The sequence below is a fragment of the Oryx dammah genome, unplaced genomic scaffold (genome assembly GCF_014754425.2).
Source record: "Oryx dammah isolate SB20612 unplaced genomic scaffold, SCBI_Odam_1.1 HiC_scaffold_17, whole genome shotgun sequence".
Classification (NCBI taxonomy): domain Eukaryota; kingdom Metazoa; phylum Chordata; class Mammalia; order Artiodactyla; family Bovidae; genus Oryx; species Oryx dammah.
Window position 1 is genome coordinate 15,084,941 of NW_024070201.1, and position 19,375 is coordinate 15,104,315.

The 19,375-nt window shown below is 42.0% G+C and overlaps 1 protein-coding gene across 2 annotated transcripts in view; it reads right to left on the reverse strand.

Moving 5' to 3' along the window:
- Positions 1-17,696, reverse strand: part of AMOTL1 (angiomotin like 1) — a 201,545-nt gene extending 183,849 nt beyond the window's left edge. The window contains exon 1 of one of the 2 annotated variants that reach the window (XM_040257897.1): positions 17,547-17,696. The gene's annotated coding sequence lies outside the window, so the exon portion shown is untranslated. Of the gene's footprint in view, positions 1-1,557; positions 1,574-17,546 lie in introns of those variants that run through there. The other variant, XM_040257898.1, reaches the window with a different exon arrangement.
- Positions 17,697-19,375: the final 1,679 nt, after the last annotated feature.

Consider the following 19,375-nt stretch of genomic DNA (forward strand, 5'->3'; position numbering starts at 1 on the left):
TACAAAGCTACAGTCATCAAGACAGTGTGGTACTGGCACAAAGACAGAAATATAGACCAATGGAACAAAACAGAAAGCCTAGAGATAAATCCACACACCTATGGAGGCCTTATCTTTGACAAAGGAGGGAAAAATATATAATGGAGAAAAGATAATCTTTTTAACAAATGGTGCTGGGAAAACCAGTCAACCACCATGAAACAATAAAACTAGAACACTTTCTAACATTATATACAAAAATAAACTCAAAATGGATTAAAGATCTAAATGTAAGACCAGAAACTATAAAACTACTAGAGGAAAACATAGGCAAAACACTCTCTGACATAAATCACAGCAAGATCCTCTATGACCCACCTCCCAGAGTAACAGAAATAAAAGCAAAAATAAACAAATGGGACCTAATTAAATTTAAAAGTTTTTGCACAATGAAGGAAACTATAAGCAAGGTGAAAAGGCAGCCTTCAGAATGGGAGAAAATAGTAGCAAATGAAACAATTGACAAAGAATTAATCTCCAAAATATACAAGCAGCTCATGCAGCTCAATACCAGAAAAGTCAATGATGTAATCCAAAAATGGGCCAAAGAATTAAACAGACATTTCTCCAAAGAAGACATACAGATGGCTAACAAACACGTGAAAAGATGTTCAACATCACTCATTATCAGAGAAATGCAAATCAAAACCACAATGAGGTACTGATTCACGCCAGTCAGAATGGCTGCCATCAAAAAGTCTACAAACAATACATTCTGGAGACAGTATGGAGAAAAGGGAAACTTCTTACACTGTTGGTGGGAATGCAAACTAATACAGCCACTATGGAGAACAGTGTGGAGATTCCTTAAAAAAACTGGAAATAGAACTGCCTTATGACCCAGCAATCCCACTGCTGGTCATACACACTGAGGAAACAGAAGTGAAAGAGACACGTGTACCCCAGTGGTCATTGCAGCACCATTTGCAATAGCTAGGACATGGAAACAACCTGGATGTCCATAGGCAGATGAATGGATAAAGAAGTTGTGGTACTTATACACAATGGAATATCACTCAGCTAAATAAAAGAACACATATGAGTCAGTTCTAATGAGGTATACAAAACAGAAGCCTATTATACAGAATGAAGTAAGTCAGAAAGAGAAACACCAATACAGTATATTAACACATATATATGGAATTTAGAATGACAGTAACAATATACAAGATAGCAAAAGAGACACAGATGTAAAGAACAGACTTTTGGACTCTGTGGGAGAAGGCGAGGGTGGGACAATATGAGAGAATAGCACTGAAACATGTATATTACCATATGTAAAATAGATGACCAGTGCAAGCTCAATGCATGAAGCATAGCCCTCAAAGCTGGTACTCTGGGAAAATGCAGAGGGATAGGGTAGAGCGGGAGATGGGTGAAGGGTTCAGGATGGGGAGACACCTGTTCACCGTGGCTGATTCTTGTCAATGTATGGCAAAAACCACCACAATATTATAAAGTAATTAGCCTCCAGTTAAAATAAATAAATTAATTTAAAAATCACATTAGATAACTTACCTTAGTTAATACACATGTTGTACTAGGTAAAGGAAATCAGACTGTCTCAATTTTCTAGGAAGTTTGTCACTTTTCCTACAGATTAAAACATTTGATTAAAAAAAAAAATTGGGAACAAGGTAAGGGTGCCTGAATCACTACTCATACTCAGCATAGTACTGAAAGTTCTAGCCAGTGCAATAAGACAAGACAAGGAATCAAAATCATACAGACAGGAAAGGGGAAAGTAAAACAATCTCTATCTGTAGATGACACGATGATCTATGTAGAAAATCTCAAAGAATCTATTAATAAAAGAAAAAATATCCCAAAACTATTGAGTTCAGCATGATTGCAGGATTTAACACCAACACACAAAAATTAATTGTATTTTGAAGAGATATTGATCAAAGTATACATTCAGTTATAACATGAATAAACTCTAGAGACGGAGTGTACAGGGCTTCCCAGGTGGTACTATACAAATCTATCTCAAAATGGATTACAGGCTTAAATGTAAAACTATAGACATTTAGAAAAAACAGGAGAACATCTTTGAAAGCTAGGACTAGGCAAAAAGTTTTTATTCTTTCCTCTGAAAGAACAACCTACAAAAGAAAATATTGATATATTGGACTTTGTCAAAATTTAAAACATTTGCTCCTTGAAAGATCTTATTTAGAGGATGAAGTACAGATTTACCTAGTGGTAGACAATATTTGTAAACTACACATCTGGAAAGAAGATATTTACCAAGAATACATAAAGAACTCATGGAACTCAATAGTAAAAAAAAAAAAAAAACCCCAATACAAACTAAAGATCCAATTTAAAAATGGATAAAAGTCATTAATTTGACATCGTATTGAAAAGGATATATAGATGGCAAATAGTACATAAAAAATGTTAAACACTATTAGCCATTGGAGAAATGCAAATTAAAATCACAATGAGATATCACTATCCACCTATCAGAAAGTCTAAAGTAAAAAATAGTGATAACACCAGTGCTGACAAGGATGCAAAGAAGCTCCATGACGTCTACACTGCTAAGAGTAATACAAAACGTTACGGCCACCCTGGAAAATAGTTTGGCAGTTCACCCTAAAACTAGAAATGAACTTACCATAAGACTCAGATATTGTACTCTCAGGCATTTATCTCAGAGAAATGGCAATTTATGTTCATGCAGAAACATACACACAAGTGCTAATAATTTGTAGTTGCCCCAAACTGGAAACTATCCAGATAGCCTCCAATGGGTAAATGGATGACTAATTAAACAAATTGAACAATTCCACATGCTGAGGAATACTATTCAGCAGTGAAAAAAGAATCAACTATTGATACATGCAACAACTTGGATAGGTCTTAAGAAAATCTTGCTGAGTGGAAAAAGACTGTCTATACCATGTACTTACTGCATGATTCATTTATATAATGCTTCTGCAATAAAATTATCCAGATGAACAACAGATTAATGGTTTCAAAATGTTAGAGATGAGTGGAGTGGATGCAAAGGGATAGTGAAAGAGAGCCTTGTGGTGATGATAGGGTTTTATATCTGAATTGTTGTGATAGTTATACCATATAGTTATATGATATTAACATCATAAAATGGCACACAGTTATAAACATGCACACAAATGAATTCATGTATAACACAAAATTCTAATAAGGTTGATAGGTTGTACCAAGGTCAGTTACCTAATTTTGATATTGTTCCATAGTTATGCAAAATGTTAATATTGGCGAGACTGATTGAAGTGGGCACATGTCAGGAAGCATTTAACAGGAGGCTTCCTATGTGCTGTTTTGGATCTGTCAGGAATTCTTTGCTCCTTATTAATTCCTGAATACTCAGGAATTAAGAGGAGAGGCAAGCCTCTCCCAGGGGCTGAAGAATCCAGGCATTTCCTTCATAGGTTTCTCTATATAGTGATAAGAATCCTCTTCCATCTTATGAACCATACGGTAAAAGTGATTGTTTACAACCCTCTCTCTCTTTAATATGGATTGCCTATGTTTTGTAAGTCTGGAAGTTTAATCTTTATCTTTGCTGAGAATAACTACCATGTAAGACAGTATATATGCCCACACCTTATTGATTAACACACCCTTGCTCCATCAAAGCTCTGGTCCCCGTGTCTTTCTTTCCCTCGCTCTCTCTCTCCTCCTCTCTTTTTTAGGCTGATCCCCTGGAGAGCAGAGGCTCTCTGAGTTCACTTTCCTGCCCAGTCTTCTAAGACCCTCTCGAGAAGGTGCTCTGCACCTTCACCCCATCGAGAGGGCGCCTGAGTTCTTTGTGAACAGAGCAAGCCCCATGCAGGGGCTTTATTGGCTTTCTGTGTAAACCAAGGAATATCAGCTTCTTTCTCTCTTTACTTTCTTATCGTCGACTCCGGACCACCAGGTTCTGGTCCAATAAAGGACCACACAGTCATGAATCAATAAATATTTCACTAGAAAATTTTTTTAAAGAAGTACACAGATCACTTCAGTGATCAAGTGAATCACAACCTTGTCTAACTCAATGAAACTATGAGCCATGCCACGTAGTGTCACCCAAGACCAACAAGTCATGGTGGAGAGTTCTGACAGAATGTGGTCCACTGGAGAAGGGAATGGCAAACCACTTCAGTATTCTTGCCTTGAGAACCCCACGAATAGTATGAAAAGGCAAAAAGAAATGACACTGAAAGATGAACTCCCCAGGTTGGTAGGTGCCCAACATGCTCCTGGAGAAGAGTGGAGAAATAACTTCTGAAAGAATGAAGAGATGGAGCCAAAGCAAAAACAACGCCCAGCTGTGGATGTGACTGGTGATGGGAGTAAAGTATGATGCTGTAAAGAACAATATTACATAGGCTCTTGGAATGATAGGTCCATGAATCAAGATAAATTGGGAGTGGTCAAACAGGAGATGGCAAGAGTGAAAATTGACATTTCAGGAATCAATGAACTAAAATGGACTGGGATGGGCAAATTTAATTCAAATGACCATTGTATCTACTACTGTGGGCCAGAATCCCTTAGAAGAAATTGAGTAGCCCTCATAGGCAACAAGAGTCCTAAATGCAGTAATTGGATACAGTCTCAAAAACGACAGAATGATCTCTGTTTGTTTCCAAGGAAAGCCATTCACTATCACGGTGATCCAAGTCTATGCCCCAACCAGTAATGCTGAAGAAGCTGAACGGTTCTTTGAAGACCTGCAAGATCTTCTAGAACTAACACCCAAAAGAGATGTCATTTTCTTCATAAGGGACTGGAATGCAAAAGAAACACCTGGAGTAATAGGCAAATTTTGCTTTAGAATACAAAGTGAAGCAGGGCAAAGGTTAACAGAGTTTTGCCAAGAGAATGCACTGGTCATAGCAAATACCCTCTTCCAACAACACCAAAGACCACCCTACATATAGACATCACCAGGTAGTCAACACCAAAATCAGATTCTCTATACAGTCAGCAAAAACAAGACCAGGAGCTGACTGTGGCTCAGATCATGATCTCCTTATTGCCAAATTCAGACTTAAATTGAAGAAATTAGGGAAAACCACTAGACCATTCAGGTATGACCTAAATCAAATCCCTTAAAATTATACAATGGAAGTGGCAAATAGATTCAAGGGATTAGATCTGATACACAGAGGGCCTGAAGAACTGTGGACAGAGCTTCATAACATTGTACAAGAGGCAGTGATCAAGACCATCCCCAAGAAAAAGAAAAGCAAAAAGGCAAAATGGTTGTCTGAGGAGGCCCTACAAACAGCTGAGAAAAGAAGAGAAGCTAAAGGCAAAGGAGAAAGGGAAAGATATACCCATCTGAATGCAGACTTCCAAAGAATAACAAGGGGAAATAAGAAAACCTTTCTCAGTGATTAATGCAAAGAAATAGAGGAAAACAATGCAATGGGAAAGACTAGCGATCTCTTCAAGAAATTAGAGATACCAAGGGAACATTTCATGCAGAGATGGGCACAATAAAGGACAGAAATTGTATGGACCTAACAGAAGCATGTATGGACCTAGCTACCCCCACCTGAGGCCAGGGGCGGCGGCCGGGAGGAGCTGCCCCATGCCCAAGGCCAGGGGCGGCCAGGAGGAGCGACCCCACGTCCAAGGAGCAGTGACGCACGGGTGCCGGAGTGCCTAGAGGAGCTATTCCATGTTCAAGGTCAGGACGGGGGGCAGTGAGGAGATAACCCTCGTCCAAGGTAAGGAACAGTGGCTGTGCTTTGCTGGAGCACCTGTGAAGAGATGCACCATGTACAAGGTAAGAGAAACCCAAGTAAGACGGTATGTGTTGCAAGAGGACAGACACACTGAAACCATAATCACAGAAAACTAGTCAATCTAATCACACTAGGACCACAGCCTTGTCTAACTCAGTGAAACTAAGCCATGCCCTGTGGGGCCACCCAAGACGGGCAGCCATGGTGGAGATCTCTGACAGAATGTGGTCAATGGAGAAAGGAATGGCAAACCACTTCAGTATTCTTGCCTTGAGAACCCCATGAACAGTATGAAAAGGCAAAATGATAGGATACTGAAAGAGGAACTCCCCAGGTCAGTAGGTGCCCAATATGCTACTGGAGATCAGGGGAGAAAGAACTCCAGAAGAATTAAGGGATGGAGCCAAAGCAAAAACAATACCCAGTTGTGGATGTGACTGGTGATAGAAGCAAGGTCCGATGCTGTAAAGAGCAATATTGCATAGGAACCTGGAATGTCAGGTCCATGAATCAAGGCAAATTGGAAGTGGTCAAACAGGAGATGGCAAGAGTGAACGTCAACATTCTAGGAATCAGCGAACTGAAATTAACTGGAATGGGTGTATTTAACTCAGATGACCGTTATATCTACTACTGCAGGCAGGAAACCCTCAGAAGAAATGGAGTAGCCATCATGGTCAACAAAAGAGTCCGAAATGCAGTACTTGGATGCAATCTCAAAAACGACAGAATGATCTCTGTTCATTTCCAAGGCAAACCATTCAATATCACAGTAATCCAAGTCTATACCCCAACCAGTAACGTTGAAGAAGCTGAAGTTGAACAGTTCTATGAAGATCTACAAGACCTTTTAGAACTAAAACCCAAAAAAGATGTCCTTTTCATTATAGGGGACTGGAATGCAAAAGTAGGAAGTCAAGAAACACCTGGAGTAACAGGCAAATTTGGCCTTGGAATGCAGAATGAAGCAGGGCAAAGACTAATAGAGTTTTGCCAAGAAAATGCACTGGTCATAGCAAACACCCTCTTCCAACAACACAAGAGAAGACTCTACACATGGACATCACTAGATGGTCAACACCAAAATCAGATTGATTATATTCTTTGCAGCCAAAGATGGAGAAGCTCTATACAGTCAACAAAAACAGGACCAGGAGCTGACTGTGGCTCAGATCATGAACTCCTTATTGCCAAATTCAGACTTAAATTGAAGAAAGTAGGGAAAACCACTAGACCATTCAGGTATGACCTAAATCAAATCCCTTATGATTATACAGTAGAAGTGAGAAATAGATTTAAGGGACTAGATCTGATAGATAGAGTGCCTGATGAACTATGGACTGAGGTTCGTGACATTGTACAGGAGACAGGGATCAAGACCATCCCCACGGAAAAGAAAGGCAAAAAAGCAAAATGGCTATCTGGGGAGGCCTTACAAATAGCTGTGAAAAGAAGAGAAGCAAAAAGCAAAGGAGAAAAGGAAAGATACAAGCATCTGAATGCAGAGTTCCAAAGAATAGCAAGAAGAGATAAGAAAGCCTTCCTCAGCGATCAATGCAAAGAAATAGAGGAAAACAACAGAATGGGAAAGACTAGGGATCTGTTCAAGAAAATTAGAGATACTAAGGGAACATTTCATGCAAAGATGGGCTCAATAAAGGACAGAAATGGTATGGACCTAACAGAGGCAGAAGATATTAAGAAGAGGTGGCAAGAATACACAGAAGAACTGTACAAAAAAGATCTTCACGACCAAGATAATCACAATGGTGTGATCACTCATCTAGAGCCAGACATCCTGGAATGTGAAGTCAAGTGGGCCTTAGAAAGCATCACTACAAACAAAGCTAGTGGAGCTGTTAGAATTCCAGTAGAGCTATTTCAAATCCTGAAAGATGATGCTGTGAAAGTGCTGCACTCAATATGCCAGCAAATTTGGAAAACTCAGCAGTGGCCACAGGACTGGAAAAGGTCAGTTTTCATTCCAATCCCAAAGAAAGGCAATGCCAAAAAAATGCTCAAACTACTGCACAATTGCACTCATCTCACATGCTAGTAAAGTAATGCTCAAAATTCTCCAAGCCAGGCTTCAGCAATATGTGAACTGTGAACTTCCAGATGTTCAAGTTGGTTTTAGAAAAGGCAGAGGAACCAGAGATCAAATTGCCAGCATCTGCTGGCTTGTGTAAAAAGCAAGAGAGTTTCAGAAAAATATCTATTTCTGCTTTATTGACTATGCCAAAGCCTTTGACTGTGTGGATCACAATAAACTGTGGAAAATTCTGAAAGAGATGGGAATACCAGACCACCTGACCTGCCTCTTGAGAAATCTGTATGCAGGTCAGGAAGCAACAGTTAGAACTGGACATGGAACAACAGACTGGTTCTAAATAGGAAAAGGAGTACGTCAAGGCTGTATATTGTCACCCTGCTTATTTAACTTATATGCAGAGTACATCATGAGAAACACTGGGCTGGAGGAAGCACAAGCTGGAATCAAGATTGCCGGGAGAAATATCAATAACCTCACATATGCAGATGATACCACCCTTATGGCAGAAAGTGAAGAGGAATTAAAAAGCCTCTTGATGAAAGTGAAAAAGGAGAGTGAAAAAATTGGCTTAAAGCTCAACATTCAGAAAACGAAGATCATGGCATCTGGTCCCATCACTTCATGGGAAATAGATGGGGAAACAGTGGAAACAGTGTCAGACTTTATTTTGGGGGGCTCCAAAAACACTGCAGATGGTGATTGCAGCCATGAAATTAAAAGACGCTTACTCCTTGGAAGAAAAGTTATGACCAACCTAGATAGTATATTCAAAAGCAGAGACATTACTTTGCCAACAATGGTCTGTCTAGTGAGGGCTATGGTTTTTCCTGTGGTCATGTATGAATGTGAGAGTTGGACTATGAAGAAAGCTGAGTGCCAAAGAATTGATGCTTTTGAACTGTGGTGTTAGAGAAGACTCTTGAGAGTCCCTTGGACTGCAAGGAGATCCAACCAGTCCATTCTGAAGGAGATCAGCCCTGGGATTTCTTTGGAGGGAATGATGCTAAAGCTGAAACTCCAATACTTTGGCCACCTCATGAGAAGAGTTGGCTCATTGGAAGACTCTGCTGCTGGGAGGGATTGGGGGCAGGAGAAGAAGGGGACAACAGAGGATGAGATGGCTGGATGGCATCACCGACTCGATGGACGTGAGTCTGAGTGAACTCCGGGAGTTAGTGATGGACAGGGAGGCCTGGCGTGCTGCGATTCCTGGGGTTGCAAAGAGTTGGACACGACTGAGCAACTGAAATGAACTGAACTGAACTGAACTGACAGAACAGAAGCAGAAGATATTAAGAAGAGGTGGCAAGAATATATAGAAGAGCTATACAAAATAGATCTTCATGACACAGATAACCACGATGGTGTGATCACTCACCTAGAGCCAGACATCCTGGAATGCGAAGTCAAATGGGCCTTCAGAAGCATCACTACAAACAAAGCTAGTGGAGGTGATGGAATTCCAGCTGAGCTATTTCAAATCCTAAAAATATGATGCTGTGAAATTGCTGCACTCAACATGTCAGCAAATTTGGAAAATCCAGCAGTGTCCATAGAACTGAAAAAGGTCAGTTTTCTTTCCAATCTCAAAGAAAGGCAATGCCAAAGAATGTTCAAACTACTGCACAAATGCACTCATCTCACACGCTAGTAAAGTAATGCTCGAAATTCTCCAAGCCAGCCTTCAACAGTATGTGAACCATTAACTTCCAGATGTTCAAGCTGTATTTAGTAACGGCAGAAGAATTCGAGATCAAATTGCCAACATCTGTTGAATCTTCAAAAAAGCAAGAGAATTCCAGAAAAACATCTACTTCTGCTTCACTGACTATGCCAAATCCTTTGTGTAAATCACAACAAACTGTGGAAAATTCTTCAAGAGATGGGAATATCAGACCACCTTACCTGCCTCCTGAGAAATCTGTATGTAAGTCAAGAAGCAACAGTTAGAACTGGACATGGAACAACAGATTAGTTCCAAATTGGGAAAGCAGTATGTCAAGGCTGTATATTGTCATCCTGCTTATTTAACTTATATGCAGAGTCAGTCAGTCAGTTCAGTCGCTCAGTCGTGTCCAACTCTTTGCGACCCCATGAATCGCAGCACGCCAGGCCTCCCTGTCCATCACCAACTCCTGGAGTTCACTCAGACTCACGTCCATCGAGTCAGTGATGCCATCCAGCCATCTCATCCTCTGTCTTCCCCTTCTCCTCCTGCCCCCAATCCCTCCCATCATCAGAGTCTTTTCCAGTGAGCCATCTCTGCTCATGAGGTGGCCAAAGTATTGGAGTTTCAGCTTCAACATCAGTCCTTCCAATGAATACCCAGGACTGATCTCCTTTAGGATGGACTGGTTGGATCTCCTTGCAGTCCAAGGGACTCTCAAGAGTCTTCTCTAACACCACAGTTCAAAAGCATCAATTCTTCGGCACTCAGCTTTCTTTATAGCCCAACTCTCACACCCAGACATGACTACTGGAAAAATCATAGCCTTGACTAGATGGACCTTTGTTGGCAAAGTAATGTCTCTGCTTTTTAATATGCTATCTAGGCTGGTCATAACTTTCATATGCAGAAGTACATCATGTGAAATGCCAGGCTGGATGAAGTATAAGCTGGAATCAAGATTGCTGGGAGAAATATCAATAACCTCAGATATGCAGATGACACCACCCTTATGGCAGAAAGCAAAGTGGAACTGAAGAGCCTCTTGATGAAAGTGAAAGAGGAGAGTGAAAAAGATGACTTAAAACTCAATATTCAAAAAACTAAGATAATGGCATCTGGTCCCATCAATTCATGGCAAATAGATGGGGAAACAATGGAAACAGTGACAGACTTTATTTTCTTGGGCTCCAAAATCACTGTTGATGGTGACTGCAGCCATGAAATTAAAAGAGGCTTGCTCCTTGGAAGAAAAGCTTTGACCAAACTAAACAGCATATTAAAAAGCAGAGACATTACTTTGCCAACCAAGAGTCATCTAGTCAAAGCTATGGTTATTCCAGTAGTCACGTCTGGATGTGAGTGTTGGACTGTAAAGAAAACTGAGCACTGAAGAATTGATGCTTTTAAACTGTGATGTTGGAGAAGACTTTTGAGAGTCCCTTGGACTGTAAGGAGATCAAACCAGTCAATCCTAAAGGAAATCAGTCTTGAATATTCATTGGAGGGACTGATGCTGAAGCTGAAAGTCCAATACTTTGGCCACCTGATTCAAAGAACTGATTCCTTGGAAAAGACCTTGATGCTGGGAAAGATGGAAGGCAGGAGAAGGGAATGATAGAGGATGAGATGGTTGGATGGCATTGTTGACTCAATGGCCATGAGTTTGAGCAAGCTCTAGGAGTTGGTGATGCACAGGGAAGCCTGATGTGCTGCAGTCCATGTGGTCACAAAGATTCGAACATGACTGAGCAACTGAACTGAACTGAACACAGATAAATTTTTCTTTAAATAGTCAGAATTCTTGCATTATTCTTCATTAAAAAAGATCCACATAACTAGACCAATCCTAAATTCAACAAAACAAGTCTGCCTAATGTCAACTCATAGTTTAAGGTTTTCGTAAATCTTAGGGCTTACCTGGTGTCTCAGACGGTAAAGAATCTGCCTGCAATGCAGGAGAACTGGGTTTGATTCTTGGGTTGGTAAGATCCTCTGGAGAAGGGAATGACAACCCAGTCTACTAATCTTGCCTGGAGAATTCCATGGACAGAGAGGCCTGGTGGGCTACAGTTCACGGGGTCGCAAAGCATGGGATACGACTGAGCAACTAACACTTTCACTTTTTCATTTCATTCACAAAGTATAAATAAAGCAGGAGAACTTAACACTCACATTTGCTCTCAAGAATCATGTTATCCTTCACCCTGATTTCCCTACCAAAGTGATGGCATCTGCAAAATGGTCTTGACATTTCTGTAGCGCCTTGGGCTCAGGATTCCTGCAAAGTCACCCAAACTTATTAAATAGAATGCTTAGAATAATGAGTTAAAATGTATTGATTGTTGAACTGCTCAACTTCTACGCAGTAGAAGGTCAGAAGACGACTCATGGAAAAATAAGAAAATATGATTTTAGCTTATATTGCTTAAGATACAGGAGAAGTAACGCACAGTCATGTTTTTAAAGCCTTTGGAAATACATTCGGGAGAAAATAAGAAAAAACATTGGTGGTAGATTAAATAGTCAGAATATAGATAGTTGGTCTGTACTGAGTACTCATTGAACACTTCTCCTGGCCATCTGTGGTGTGGCTGGTTGACAGTCTCTGGTCTTGTGGGGAGCCTGTGGCTTTGGGACTTGTGACACCAGTAACCCATAGGACTCCAACACTATCACTGCTGATGGGTTGACTGCTGTTCATTCAGCACCATGTATTAAACATCATCTCAGTCAATCATCAGGAGAACTTTATGAGATGGTATTATTATCCAGCTTTTAAAAATGAAGAAACGGAAAAGACAGCCATAAAAAAGAACAAAGCAATGCCATTTGCAGCAACATGAATAGACTTAGAGATTATCATACTGAGTGAAGTAAGACAAAGACAAATATCATATGATATCACTTATATGCGGAAACTAAGAAAAGGACATGAACTTATTTACAGAAAAGAAATAGGATCACAGATGTAGAGAACAAATTTACGGTTACCAAAGGGGATGCTACTGCAGCTGCTGCTAAGTCTCTCCAGTCGTGTCCGACTCTGTGCGACCCCATAGACGGCAGCCCACCAGGCTCCCCCGTCCCTGGGATTCTCCAGGCAAGAACACTGGAGTGATTTTTCATTTCCTTCTCCAATGCATGAAAGTGAAAAGTGAAAGTGAAGTCGCTCAGTCGTGTCCAACTCTTCGTGACCCCATGGACTGCAGCCTACCAGGCTCCTCTGTCCATGGGATTTTCCAGGCAAGAGTACTGGAGTGGGTTGCCATTGCCTTCTCCGCCAAAGGGGATGAGGGAGGGATAATTCAGGAGTTTGGGATTAACATGTACACACTACTATATATATAATAAAACAGATAAGCAATAAGGTCTTACTGTATAGCACAGGGAGCTATATTCAGTATCTTATAATAACCTATAATGAAAAGATTCTGAAAAAGAAGATACATATATAGATATTGAAATAACTGAATCACTTTGCTGTACACTTGAATTTAACACAACATTATGAATCAACTACTGTACTTCAATAGAAAGAAAGAGACAGAAGAGAGATGTCTAGATCCTTTCCAAGGTCAGCCAAGTAGAAAATGTCAGAATCCAGATTGGAACCCAGGTCATGTGATTTCAGAACCCATGCTTTGACTACTCATCCCTGTGTCCAGACAAGAGTGTGTTTTTAAATCCTCCTCTTGGTTGCTCTTTTCTAAGGGTTTCACTTGCTTTCCCCCAGGGTTCTGGGCATTTTCTCAACTTCACATTTTTTCTGCCTGTTTCTCCCAGCAAATTCCAGGTGGAGGATGGAGCAGAGCTCAAAGAGCAAGTGAGGGAGCACTTCCAGCAGAGCTTTGCATGCATGGAGTTAGATGCAGAAATGATGGGGCAGATGGCAAGAGGAGAGAGAGAGACAGAGTTCTTTCACTGATTTGGCTATAAGGGTAAAACTAGGTAGTAAAGTAATTGAGTCTCTTTGGCAAGCTTTTAAAAAATAATATGCTAATTTTTTATTTTATTCATTTTATTTATTTTTGGCTTCCCTGGGTCTTCACTGTTACGTAGGGGTTTTCTCTAGTTTCAGCGAGCAAGGGTTACTCCTTAGTTGCAGTAAACGGTCTTCTCATTGCAGTGGTTTCCCTTGCTGCAGAGTACAGGCTCTAGGGCGCACGAGCTCAGTAGTTGTGGTGAATGGGCCTGGGTGTCCCATGGTATGGAATCTTCTCAAATCAAGGATTGAACCCATGTCCCCTACAGTGGCAGGTGGATTCTTAACCACTGGACCACCAGGGAAGTCCTCTCAGGCCTTTTTAATCAAAATGTTTTCTCCCTTAGTGATCTGAGGCCTGAGACTGTTGCTGCTGCCGCCAAGTCGCTTTAGTCGTGTCCGACTCTGTGTGACCCGAGAGACGGCAGCCCACCAGGCTCCCCTGTCCCTGGGATTCTCCAGGCAGAGGCCTGAGACTACACGTGGACAAAGAATTCTCTGGATAGACCCCTCTAGACCTCCAACACTCTTGGAGGCTTAATCTAGGCTGGCTTCTGCATAAGCAAGAATACATACCACCTTGTTCCAGATATTTTTGCTGTGTAACAAACACCTCTAAACTCAGAGGATATGAATTGTCACATCTCTCAGGATGCGGTGGGGTGAGTGGGCTGAGCTGACAGGCTGTCCCTCAGGGTCTCCTATACAATGTAGTCAGACAGTGGCTGAGTCTGGAGTCATCTGAGAGTTTTTTCCCTGTAACCTGAGTGTGGATGGCTGGAAAATCTGGAGCAGGTTGGGTTTCTCTCCATGGAGCCTCTCCATGTAGTTAGCTTGGGCTTTCTCACGGTGTAACGGCCTCAGAGTCACCAGCAGTCACATACTGGGGCTGGCTTTTACGAACTTGTAAGAATTGATTCTATGTATTTCTTTCCAACTCTTGCTTTCAGTGCTGTCACTCTGGTGGCTTGAAATCAGCCATGGTGGGATGGAATATTTATATCATGAAAACTGGTAAATAGGGCAAATTAGGGGGATTCCCCAACCCCCAGAGATCCAGGTTACCAGCACATGCTTTTATATGGTGGTTGGCTTCCCCTAGAGTATGCCAAGAAAGTCAAGAGGAGGCTGCAAAGCTTCTGAGAACCTATCTATGGATGCTCCCATAGTTCACTTTCTTTTTATCCTATTGATCATCAAGTCCCTAGGGCTAGACCTGATTCAAGAAGAGGAGAATTACCCATGTCCCAAATTGTATGATAGAGGAGCCAGCACAGAATAGGCATTCAACAAGTGTTTGATGAATGAATGAATGAGCAAAGACACTTAAACTCTAATCTGTATCTCCTTAAATCACCCTGAAAGTGTAAAGCCTTCTGGAAAGTTTTACATCAACATCAGAGAGGCCAGTGACCTTTAAGTCCCCAAAGAGCCTAAATCTAACACTGCTTGATATAGATCTATTTACACTCTGTCTGCCAGTATTCACAGACCTGTTTGCTCAAGCCCGTCCCACTTACGTGCTTAACTGGGACTGTACGCGTGACGATGGTAGATTGCTCGTTTTATTGATGTTTTCATCCTAGGTACGTTTGCTCTACCTCTCTAAGTAAATTGCAGATTCCTTGAGAGAGTTCATATGTATTTCTTTGCCATTCCTTCTCCCCACCTTACCCAAACTAGATAATCATACATACACATACACATGGCTACTTATAAGAGATATGATAATTAGAGGTTATAAACCTTAAAGGATAAGGAAAGAAGGAAAAGAATTAAAAGCTCTCAATGGCTGTATTTCATAACAGTTCTCATTTAACTCATATTCATCCAGTGAAGTAAGCATTATTATTTCCATTTCACAGTTGAGGAAAATGAGTCTCAAGAAAATTCAACCAGTTTGGTCAAATCCACACTAGGAAGCAGGGAGCTAGGATTCCAACCTAGACCTGCATGGGTCCAAGCCAGAGCTTTATGTGTTCTTTCCCATTGAAATATACACTCCCATCTCCCCCTACTTCTCTTTGCCCCCCACCTTGAAGTAGTCACAAAAGTCATAAAAATGTTAATGTTTTTAAACCCCAGATAGACTAATAGCTGTTTCAAGTTCTGCTCTTGTAAGAAACGTCCTTAAAAAGCTTGGGAGAGGACATCCCTGGTGGCACAATGGATAAGAATCTGCCTGCCAGTGCAGGGGACGTGGGTTTGATCCCTGATTCAGAAAGATTCCATATGCTGCAGAGCAACTGAGTCCACGTGTTACAACTACTGAGCCTGTAGGCCATGAATACTGAAGCTTGCGTGCCCTGCAACCACACACCACAACTACCGAGCCCACGTGTGCAACGACTGAGGCCTGAACACCTAGAGCCTGTGCTCTGCTGCAAGAGAAGCCGCAATAAGAAGCCTGGACGCTGCAACGAACAGTAGTCCCCGCTCACCGCAACCAGAGAAAGCCTTTGGGCAGCAACAAAGACCCAGTGCAACCAAAAGCGAAAATAAATTATTAATTAAAAAAACTCTAATGTTTACAAAGGAAAAAAACAGCTTGGGAGAGCAAGATGCTTAAAGTGTCTTACACTAGGAAGGGAGTGAGTCCAAGAGGTCAGCTAAGCAGCTGTTAACAATAGTTCAGGCAAAAAGCATTGATGGGATGGACGAAGGTAAGAGTGGTGGGATGGGAAGGTGTGAAAACTATTATGAAGACAGATCAATAGACTAGTGACGGTTTGGATCGTGCAGGCGCTGATCAGTCATTGTAGAATCGCCACGATGGCTGCTCTGGGAGAACGAGGCTGGAGAGAGGAAGCCGGGATGGGAGGTTTCCATATTCGTGGAGAAGATGATAGGGTTGAAAGTAGCCGTGGAAGAGGGAGAGAGGATGGATCTAGAAAGAACATGGAAGAAGAATCTACGGTACGTGCCTCCAAGCTAGACGTGGGAATGTGAGGGCGAAGGAGGGGTCAAGGGTGAAGTCCAGAAATCTGTCGCGGACAGCCAGGTGCTTTTCTCAGAGGTGGGGGACGCAGGGCTGGGGGGAGCGGGAGCAGCTTGCAGGCAAAGATGGATTCTGGATGTGCCAGGTTTGAGGTGAATGTGTAAGCTGGCACTGGCAGCCAGAATGCAATTACATTTAAAACAAAACAAGCCTCTCTTATCTCAGTGAGATTCTTTGTCTCCTTCAGAGGCTGTGGATGAAAGCACTGAAGCCTGTGTGACGCAGGGTTCTGCGTCAGGTCATAAAGCGACTCTGCAATTCCCAATGTTTTCACTTTATTGTGGTTCAGCTCTCTCTCAAAAACCATTTATCACCCAGTAGGGGCCTCTGTCAACACCAAGATGTCTTTATCGAGACTTCCAAAGTTCATAGGAGCAGTATGATTCGATCAGTGGCAGTGACTCACATAACTCATAGAAAGTGTGGCAGGGAGGTTTCAGTGGCCCCTGGAGCCACAAGTTGGCCATACACACACACATACACACACACACACCCCCCATAGGTTAAAACTCGCATGGAAAGGCTCTAAGACAATTTTGCACGCTTCTGCCCCACAAAAGAGCACTGGCATTGTTTACACAAGGCCCCTGCATGTCAGGACAGGGAGCCTGGGCCTTCGTGCCTGCTACAGAGGAAGAAGGGAAGCATTCAAGCGGGTGAATGAGCAGATGAAGACTCTCCAGGGAGCTACTGATTTTCCGCACATGAATTTTCATCATGAAACCCTCTACCCCAAATCCAAACACAGTTGTTAGGAAGGCAAATTGCATAGGGTCTCCCCGCTCAAGGAGACCACTTGTAGTTGCTTCCTCAGTGTATTCACTGTGCCAGTGTTAGGACACCCGAAACCAAGCCCCGGTTAAACTCCCATGCCCATTGCAGTGCGAGTTAAGTGGTCACCCAGCTCAGGGCCTGCCAGCCCACCAGGTGGGGACCAGCTGCCTGAGAACCAACTGCCCTCCTCATTCAGAATGTCCTTTGACCCGACTCCAACTTTACCCAGAGAGGCCCTAAAAAGTACTCTTAAATCAAGCTTTCTTGCATGGAAACCCTCTAAAAAGGAGCTTCCTTACCTGAGAGAAGGTCCCGGTGCCCGGTTGTGGGGGAAAAAAAAAAAAAAAAACCAAGTTCCAGCAGATGTGACAGGGACTTATAGAGCAGATCTGTTGCTTTTAAAAGAAGAAAGGTGACTTCATCCCCAGTGCCGTGGTGTTGAGAAGAGCAGTGAATGCTGCCTGGCTGAGCCAACTCTGCCTCACCAGCGATGACTCCATCCAAATTATGCAGCCACTGCCCAGACATGCTCAGCCTTCAGAAGGTGGATCGCTGGAATCTGACTTGCCCCGTCATTTTCAGAAAGTTTCAGAAAGTCCGGAAGCACCAATCGCCTTCCCTGGCACCAGGGGTCGGGAAACCACACAGTTATTTCCCCCCCGAGTCATATTATTATCTCCCAAGAATCCAACACTCCAGGGAAGGAAAACAGGTATTTAAACCTCCGAGAGGTAGCAATTCTTGGGAAAGAAGGGGAGAGAGAAGAAGGAAAATCTTTCAAGCAGGATGCGGGTGGAGGGCAGTAAGAGGCTGGAAACGATCACCGTGCTAAGAGGTTTGCAGAGCTGGTGGGTTTGTGAGCCTACAAATGTGACAAATAGGTGATGGCTTGGACTTTTCAGGAGGGAAAGTGTCTAGTTCAACAAAAGGAATGAGTCACTGTAAGAAAGGAAAGGTGATAGTCTTTTTTTTTTTTAAGACTGATGTGAACTTTGAATTATCACTGGAAAACTGAAGCTAAGGTAATTTGTTAATAATACAAATGGTGGTAACACTTGGTCTAGAAGACATGACCTCTGATTTCTCTTTTTTTTTCTTTTAAAATTTTATTTTGTGTTGTGATAGTTTGAGGTGAACAGTGAAGGGACTCAACCATACATATACATTTATCCATTATCCTTCAAACTACCCTCCCATCCAGGCTGCCACATACCATTGAGCAGAGTTCCATGTGCTATACAACAGGTCTTTGTTGGTTATCTATTTAAAATATAGCAGTGGTACATGAAAGAAATGGTTGTAATGGTAATGGTATGGGGGAAATGAACTTGAGTTTAAACTTGGGAAAAAGGTGACAGTCTTTTAAATGAAGGTAACATATTTTCATTTTCTTTTTATTGAATATGGTACCACTCAATCCATTTGGGATCATCTGTAACATTTATGTATTAGCTTATAACAAGCCCACATTCCACCAAGCTTTGGGAAAAGACATTTATTTAAGTCAGGAGTTGTCTGTTTTATATGTCAAAGGTAGGACTGAAGCAATGGGATTTGGAACATGGAATTCAAGGCCACATCAAGCTACCCAGTAAGCTGGGTGCCTCTGCCTGATGCCACGTCCTTGGGTTAAACTTTGGGCAGACCTTCTGGCTGTGATGCCAGGATGAGACATGGTAATGCCAGTGACCTCCGTTGGAAGTAGGGCAGAGCTTAGCCGCTGGCTGCCTTCCCTCTCACGTCTGTACTTTAGGAGAGTGTATGATGACTTTGGGTCACTACACACATGTCCAGTTTCTTGCTGAACTATTTTGAGGCTTTGGGGAATCTTCCTGTGTCAAGTTTCACTCCAGAGAGGATAAAACAAGAAAAAAAAAAGTTCTTTCTATTGAAATGAAGACATTCAGCTCCAACATTAGAAAGGAGTTTTTGAATTCAGAGATTTAAGCAATGTCAACATGGCCTTATAGAAGAAACTTGCAAATCTCTTAGTCGGGGTATAAACATTCAGAGTAGAAGAGGAGCAGTTTCATCAATGGTAAAGTCAAAAAAGGGCAGGAACTACTTTTATTTAGTTTATCACGGACTCCTCATATCCTTGCACAGAGAGTAGTACATAGTAAACGCC